This window comes from Balaenoptera borealis (assembly GCF_965194805.1).
Source record: "Balaenoptera borealis genome assembly, chromosome: 20".
Taxonomy (NCBI): Eukaryota; Metazoa; Chordata; class Mammalia; order Artiodactyla; family Balaenopteridae; genus Balaenoptera; species Balaenoptera borealis.
In genome coordinates this window covers 52,654,623-52,660,482 of record NC_138879.1, presented here as the reverse complement: position 1 = coordinate 52,660,482, position 5,860 = coordinate 52,654,623, and positions in this window count along the sequence as shown.

Here is a 5,860-nt window from a genome sequence, read left to right as displayed (position 1 = left end):
CCTGTGTGTCTGAGAGATCGGTGCCAGTGCAGGGTGCCTGGGGCCCACAGTGCAGGGGGTAAAGAAGGGGGTGCGTTTGGGAGGCAGCCACCTGAGTCTTCAGGGAGCATGTTTGGGGGGCCCAGCGCCCGGGTTCCGGGAGCAGAACAAAGCCTGGAGACTGGGTCAGTCCGCAGGCTGCATGACAATAAGGGAAGGGGTGACTCCATTCATAACTCGGGAACCAACTGTCCCCCTCTCCTCTCCTGCCAGGGCTGGCACAAGGTCTTCTGCTCCTGCTTCTAGGATTGGGCTTCTGCCCCCTCAGCCTCTCACCAAGGATTATGGGATTTAAATGTCTGATTTAGCAAGCCTGAGCCTCTGGGGTGGCCATCTGCTCCACGGGAAAGGGGCAGGATACCTGGGTTCCCAAGGGGAAGGAGGGCGGGTGCTAATGGATGAGAGAGAACAGGGGGAGGCCTGCCAGCCGGGGTCCCCAGAAAGTGGGGGCGACTAAGGTGAGGGCTGGGATGTGGGACTGGGGCCTTCCCAGCATCCCCTCATCCGGGCCTCATGCCAGCCAGCTGAATGAACTGAAGCTTTAAACTCTGCCAGGAAAACCTTTCAAAGGGCTTCTTGGGGTAGGGAGGAGAGTCGAGCCTGGGGAACCCAGCACTCTCCCCAGCCATTCTGTCCCTTAGCGCTGCCAGCTCCCAAGGAGGAGGGCTGGGGGCGAGCTCTCCCCATCACCCGCTGCTGCCTGAGCCAATGCTCTCAGAGGGATGGCCAGACAGTGGGGACACGGCTCACCCTGCCACCCTGGGGGCGGAGAGGGGAGTAAGATCCAAAGGGGCTTCTGGGGCCACCGTCCTCTCAACCTGGCTTAAAGCGCCTGTGGGAGTCCCTTGGCTTACCCCGAGGATCCCAGGCAGCTGTGAAGCCACCCACCCTCCCTGGCCTCAAAACCACCTTTTTTCTTCCCTGCTGGGAAATGCCAAACACTCCCCAGGAGACCCAGAACCACCTCTTTTAGAGAACTTTGCCATCTCTCCCCACCAGCTGTGCCCTTGGCAAACCAGAGCATTTGAAACTCATTCCATCGTCTCACTCCTGTAGACAGGTCACCTTGACGCTCTCTTTCTGACCAGTCTCCGGCACCCCCCTATGCTCAACATTTCTCTCGAGTGTGTCCTTAGCTCTGTTTTTATTTCTACTGTACTCCTTCAGAAAGCAGATCCATTCTGGCTCTGCCAATCATTTTGTGAGCTGATAGATTACTGGTCTGAGAATTATTAGTCCTGGGTTTTCAGGCCAGCTCTACTAAGCTGTGTGACCTCCAATGAGTCCCTGACCTCTCTGGTCCCACTTGCTCACTTCCCTCTGGTTGTGTTCATTCCTCTGACAATCTAGCCAGCAGATGTTCATTGATTGTTGCCTTACTCTGTGCCCAGGACTGTTCTAGGCTGTGGGGGCCTGTGGCAGACATGGCCCCTGCCCTCAGGCTCAGAGAGCCCAAGTCCTGTCCCACTAAGGTTTGGAATAATTTTAAAAACTTACCTCCTTGACTTCAGGAACACAGAGGTCCCCAAATCTATAACACCCAGCAGAAGTTGTATAATGAGGAAAATGTCAAGCCATAAATGCTTTCACTATTTAAAAAAAGAAAAGAAAAAGAAAGGAACCTAGCATGCATCCTAAAAATTAAAGATATAACTTATTGAAAGAGAAAGCAATCTTGGTTGAAAGGATAAATTCAAAAGCAGGGCTTTAAAAAAAAAAAAAACACTTTAAAAGAAAAGAGACTCAAGAGCTTGACTGAGGAAAAAAAAAAGTGAGGGCCAATGGATAACAATATTATTTAAGCTATTCCAGACCATAGGAAGAGTGGAATCTCCAATTCATGTAAAATTATTGTGGTTTCATTAATATTAAAACCTGATCAAGATACTAAAAAAACGGGCTTCCCTGGTGGCACAGTGGTTGAGAATCTGCCTGCCAATGCAAGGAACGCGGGTTCGAGCCCTGGTCTGGGAAGATCCCACATGCCGCGGAGCAGCTAGGCCCGTGAGCCACAACTACTGAGCCTGCGCGTCTGGAGCCTGTGCTCCGCAACAAGAGAGGCCGTGATAGTGAGAGGCCCGCGCACCGCAATGAAGAGTGGCCCCCGCTTGCCGCAACTGGAGAAAGCCCTCGCACAGAAACGAAGACCCAACACAGCCAAAAACAAACAAACAAACAAATAAATAAATGCACGGTTTTTTTTTAAAAAAGATACTAAAAAACTAGAAGCCAAATTAATTTATAGAGATACAAAATCTCTAAATAGTATCAGAATACACTGATGAATCAAGAGTATTAACACTATAACCAAGTAGGGTTTATTCCAGGAGCATAAAGTTGGTTTAATAGAGAACCTATCAACATTATTCATTACATTAACAAATTAAGGAAGAAAAATATGATCATATCAACATGCTGAAAGGAATTTGATTAAATTTCAGCAGCCACTCCTTTAAAAAAAAAAAAAAAACCCTTAATTAAAAGAATAATGGAGCGGGCTTCCCTGGTGGCACAGTGGTTGAGAATCCGCCTGCCAATGCAGGGAACACGGGTTTGAGCCCTGGTCCGGGAAGATCCTACATGCCGCGGAGCAACTAAGCCTATGCGCCACAACTATTGAGCCTGTGCTCTAGAGCCCGTGAGCCACAACTACTGAGCCACGTGCTGCAACTACTGAAGCCTGCGCGCCTAGAGCCCATGCTCCGCAACAAGAGAAGCCACCGCAATGAGAAGCCCGCGCACCGCAACAAAGAGTAGCCCCCGCTCTCCACAACTAGAGAAAGCCCGTGCGCAGCAACAAAGACCCAACACAGACAAAAAAATAAATTAAATAAATAAATTTTTATTTTAAAGTAGTAATGGAGGGACTTCCCTGGTGGCGCAGTGGTTAAGAATCCGCCTGCCAATGCAGGGGACACAGGTTTGAGCCCTGGTCCAGGAAGATCCCACATGCCGCAGAGCAACTAAGCCCATGCACCACAACTACTGAGCCTGCACTCTAGAGCCTGTGAGCCACAACTACTGAAGCCCATGCACCTAGAGCCCGTGCTCCGCAACAAGAGAAGCCGCTGCAATAAAGAGTAGCCGCCACTCACCACAACTAGAGAAAGCCCACACGCAGCAACAAAGATCCAACGCAGCCAAAAATTTAGATAAATTAAAAAATAATAATTAAAAAAAATTTTTTTTAAATAAAAGCAGTGGGAGTCCGTTAAATGGTATTAAGCAAAATGTGACACGATCTGTTTTATGTTTTAAAAAAAATAGTAATGGAATACTGGTATTATCCTAATGGTTAAAGACTAAGATAATTCAAACTTAAATTATGAACTATATAGGAATGCCCACTAATAATGGTTTTAGAACACTCAAGAGGATTAAAAAAAAACAAAACATTGGTTAAAAAAATAAATCTCTTTGCCTTTTTGATCATATGATCATGTACCTAAAAACTAACTTTTAGTTAATAATAGATGATGTAATTAAGAGAATTCAATAAGGCAGATGGATAGTAGATAGAAAAAAAATTTTTATCTTCTTGCAAAAGCATTGAGGAAAAAAGAATGAAAAATATTCCATTCAAAATAATAACAAAAGTGGGACTTCCCTGGTGGCACAGTGTTTAAGAATCCGCCTGCCAATGCAGGGGACAGGGGTTCGATCCCTGGTCCTGGAAGATCCCACATGCCGTGGAGCAACTAAGCCCATGTGCCACAACTATTGAGCCTGCGCTCTAGAGCCTGCAAGCCACAACTACTGAGCCCATGTGCCACAACTACTGAAGCCCGTGCACCTGGAGCCCGTGCTCCACAACAAGAGAAGCCACTGCAATGAGAAGCCTGCACACCACAACGAAGAGTAGACTTGCTCAATGCAACTAGAGAAAGCCTGCGCACAGCAACGAAGACCCAACACAACCAAAAATAAATAAATAAATAAATTTATTTATTTTTATAATAAATTATAGAGAAGAATAAGTGCCCCAAAATAGCCAATAGTTGTTTTTAAAAAGGAATGGGCGGAGCCTTATTTGCCTTGCTAGATATCAGAAAACATAGTATAAAACTACTGGAATCAGATCAGTATGGCTTGGTGTACGGTAGACAAGCCAGTAATGAATCCAGAAGTAGATCTCAGCATACAGCAAAATGTATTATACAGCCGAAGTTGGCATTTCAATTCAATGGGGGTAAATAAAGGATTTTTTTTTAAATGAAGCTGACACAACTAAAAAGTAAAATTAAACCAGACTCCTCATTCACACCACACACAAAAAGAAACAAAAATAGACCAAATGTGGGAATTCCTTGTGGTCCAGTGGTTAGGACTCTGTGCTTCCACTGCAGGGGGCCCGGGTTTGATCCCTGGTCGGGGAAGATCCCGCAAGCCGAGAGGCATGGCCAAAAATAAATAAAGTCAGTTTAATTTTTTAAAAAATAGATCAAATGAATTAAGATGAATGTAAAAATTGAAATGAAATAAAATCCTGTCAAAAAAATTTACAAAACAAGAGTATACACTACTGAATGGAAACCCAGAAACTGCAAAAGAACAACTAAAGCATATTTGACTATATGAAAAACTAACCAGGAATTCCCTGGTGGTCCAGTGGTTAGGACTTTGCGCTTACACTGCCGAGGGCCTGAGTTCAATCCCTGCTCAGGAGAACTAAGATCCCACAAGCCAGGAGGTGTGGCCAAAAAAAAAAAAGGAAAAGAAACCACTTCTAACACTAAAAGAAACCACAAACTCAAGAGGCAAACAATCGATTGGGGGAAATTCTACAATGCATAAAACAGTTTATATCTACAAATGTCAAGGAGCTCTAACAAATTAACAAGGGAAGAACGACCCAATAGAAAAAAATTTTATGCAGCCATTTAAAAAGATGAATTAGAGCTCTACCAGGCCAGGTGAAATTGAGAGAACACAGTGAGATGCACAAAATTGTGTATAATATGATCTGATTTTGGTGTAACAATGACCAAAACCCAGCAATCCCTCTGTGTGTGTGTGTCTGTGTGTGTGTACTATGCATTCATGATAAAACTGTGTATATATGTGTATGCATAAGTAATAAAGTTATTTTTCAAGGCAAATATTGAGGAACTCATTGCAAACAAAAACAAATAAGCCCCAGGAAAATAAAAATTAGCTATAAAGCCATCCACAAATACCACAATCAACACTGTGGTATAGACTCATCCATCCTTTTTTTCTATGCTTGTGTGTGTACTTTTTTTATGCACAAAACTGGGCTCCTACGTTTCATATTGTTTTGAGATCTGTTTCTTCTGGTCAATTTTCCTCATCTGTCTCCGGGCATTTGCTGATGCTAGTCTCTCCCCCCAAAACCACGACATCCTTTAAGCCCTTCGAAGCCCCCACAGGGAGTTGGTGACCACTCTGAATTTTGTCCTCACCAGCTTTCTCCCCTTCCTGGAAATACATTTATGTCTACCTGGTTTGAGAGTTTCTCGTGTGCTCCTCCCCTCTCCTGTTAAACTGGGGAGTTCCTTGGGGGCAGGAACTCTGCCTCTTTCATAAGTGTGTCTTCCTGGTGCCTAGAACGCACATAGTAGGCACTTTATAAGTATTGCTGTAGGAAAGGACGTAGTCTTCTTGCCTGTCTTGTATTGAGTGATCTCAAGATGGTATACGTGATGGAGCAATCTAGGAGGTTGGACACTGGATGGAAGAGATCAAAGCTGGGGAGGGGCCCCCCCAGGGCTGGGTAACTCCCAGGTCACCCAAATCCACCCCCCACCCCCTTCCCAGGGCTCTTCCAAATGCTCAGAAAGGAACAACCTGCACACAGGGC